This window comes from Arachis hypogaea, chromosome 14, assembly GCF_003086295.3.
Source record: "Arachis hypogaea cultivar Tifrunner chromosome 14, arahy.Tifrunner.gnm2.J5K5, whole genome shotgun sequence".
Lineage (NCBI taxonomy): Eukaryota > Viridiplantae > Streptophyta > Magnoliopsida > Fabales > Fabaceae > Arachis > Arachis hypogaea.
Window position 1 is genome coordinate 43,645,321 of NC_092049.1, and position 2,878 is coordinate 43,648,198.

A 2,878-nucleotide genomic window follows, 5' to 3' on the forward strand; every position below is an offset into this window, starting at 1 on the left:
TCCCAGGAGGTCTTCTTCCTTGGGATTCACGTCCTCTTCCTCCCTTGTAGGTTCGGCCATGATGGTTATATCAATAGCCTTGCATTCTCTCTTTGGATTCTCTTCTGTATTGCTTGGGAGAGTACTAGGAGGAGTTTCAGTGATCTTCTTACTCAGCTGGCCCACTTGTGCTTCCAAATTTCTAATTGAAGACCTTGTTTCATTCATGAAACTCACAGTGGCCTTAGATAGATCAGAGACTAAACTTGCTAAGCTAGATGGATTCTGCTCAGAATTCTCTGTCTGTTGCTGAGTGGATGATGGAAAAGGTTTACTATTGTTAAACCTGTTTCTTCCACCATTATTAAAGCCTTGTTGAGGCTTTTGTTGATCCTTCCATGAGAAATTTGGGTGATTTCTCCATGAGGGGTTATAGGTGTTCCCATAAGGTTCACCCATATAATTTACCTCTGCTATTGCAGGGTTCTCAGGATCATAAGCTTCTTCTTCAAAAGATGCCTCTTGAGTACTGTTGGATGCAGCTTGCATTCCATTCAGACTCTGAGAAATCATATTGACTTGCTGAGTCAATATTTTATTTTGAGCCAATATGGCATTCAGAGTATCAATTTCAAGAACTCCCTTCTTCTGAGGCGTCCTATTACTCACAGGATTCCTCTCAGAAGTGTACATAAACTGGTTGTTAGCAACCATGTCAATGAGTTCTTGAGCTTCTACAGGCGTTTTCTTTAGGTGAATGGATCCACTTGCAGAAGTATCCAATGACATCTTAGCTAATTCAGACAGACCATCATAAAATATATCCAGGATGGTCCATTCTGAAAGCATGTCAGAAGGACACTTTTTGGTCAGTTCCTTGTATCTCTCCCAAGCTTCATAGAGGGATTCACCTTCTTTTTGTCTGAAGGTTTGAACATCCACTCTAAGCTTACTCAGCTTTTGGGGAGGAAAAAACTTGGCGAAGAAAGCCTTGACCAGCTTATCCCAAGAGTTCAGGCTATCCTTAGATTGCGAGTCCAACCATATTCTAGCTCTGTCTCTCACAGCAAAAGGGAAAAGCATGAGCCTGTAGACTTCAGGATCTACTCCATTAGTCTTAACAGTATCACATATCTGCAAGAATTCAGTTAAGAACTGAAAAGGATCTTCAGATGGAAGTCCATGGAACTTGCAGTTCTGCTGCATCAGAGAAACTAATTGAGGTTTAAGCTCAAAATTGTTTGCTCCAATGGTAGGAATTGAGATGTTTCTTCCATGTAAATTGGAATTAGGTGTAGTAAAGTCTCCAAGCATCCTCCTTGCATTATTATTATTTTCGGCTGCCATCTCCTCTTCCTGTTCGAAAATTCTTGTAAGATTGTCTCTGGATTATTGTATTTTAGCTTCTCTTAATTTCCTCTTCAAAGTCCTTTCAGGTTCAGGGTCTGCTTCAACAAGAATGTTCTTGTCCTTGCTCCTGCTCATATGAAAAAGAGGGAACAGAAAAATAATAATAATAGGGATCCTTTTTGCCCAAGTATAGAGGTTCCCCTGTGTGAGTAGAAGAAAAGAAGAGAAAATCTGAACTCAGAGAGAGAGAGGGTTCGGATTTTTGGCGAGTGAGGGAGAGATGTTAGTAGATGAATAAATAAATAGAAGGAGATGAAAGAGAAGGATTTTCGAAAATTATTTTTGAAAAATGGTTAGTGATTTTCGAAAATTAAAAAAAGAAAAAATAAATTAAAATTAAAATTTGAAACAATTAGTTAATTAAAAAGAATTTTTGAAAAAGAGGGAAGAGATTTTCGAAAATGAGAGAGAGAGAGTTACTTAGGTAGTTTTGAAAAAGATAAGAAACAAACAAAAAGTCAATTAGTTAGTTGAAAAAGATTTGAAAATCAATTTTGAAAAGATAAGAAGTTAAGAAGTTAGAAGAGATATTTTAAAATCAAATTTTTGAAAAGGATATGATATGAAAAGGTATGATTTTGAAAAAGATAAGATAAAAAGATATTTTTGAAAATATATGATTGAAATTAGTTTTGAAAAAGATTTGATTTTTAAAAATCAAAATTAATGACTTGACTCACAAGAAATCACAAGATATGATTCTAGAACTTAAAGTTTGAAGCTTTCTTAACAAGTAAGTAACAAACTTGAAATTTTTGCATCAAAACATTAATTGTTGATGATATTTTCGAAAATTATGAGATGAAATTAAGAAAAAGATTTTTAAAAAAATATTTTTAAAATTTTCGAAAATAAATAAAAAAAATAAAAAAGATTTGATTTTGAAAATGATTTTGAAAAAGATAAGATTTTTAAATTGAAAATTTGATTTGACTCATAAAAACAACTAGATTTTAAAAATTTTTGAAAAAGTCAATCCAAATTTTCAAAATTTATGAGAGAAAAAGGGGAAGATATATATTTTTTTATTTTTGAATTTTTAATGATGAGAGAGAAAAACATGAAAATGATGTAATGCATGAAAATTTTGGATCAAAACAATGAATGCATGCAAGAATGCTATGAATGTCAAGATGAACACCAAGAATATTTTGAATGTCATGATGAACATCAAGAACACATTTTTGAAAAATTTTTTATGCAAAGAAAACATGCAAGACACCAAACTTAGAAATTTTTCATGTTCAGACACTATGAATGCAAGAATGCATATGAAAAACAAGAAAAGACACAAAACAAGAAAATATGAAGATCAAACAAGAAGAATGGCCAAGAACAAGATCATGAAGAACACCATCAATGCATGAATTTTCGAAAAATGCAAAGAATTTTTAGAAAAAATGCAATTGACACCAAACTTGAAATTGACTCAAGACTCAAACAAGAAACACAAAATATTTTTTATTTTTAGGATTTTATGATTTTTTTT

General features: G+C 32.8%; 1 non-coding gene across 1 annotated transcript; it reads left to right on the forward strand.

Moving 5' to 3' along the window:
* The first annotated feature begins 822 nt into the window (after window positions 1–822).
* LOC112746525 (small nucleolar RNA R71) lies at window positions 823–930 on the forward strand. The gene has a single exon (XR_003174405.1). It is a non-coding gene; the product is annotated as a small nucleolar RNA R71 (small nucleolar RNA).
* The last annotated feature ends 1,948 nt before the right edge of the window (window positions 931–2,878 follow it).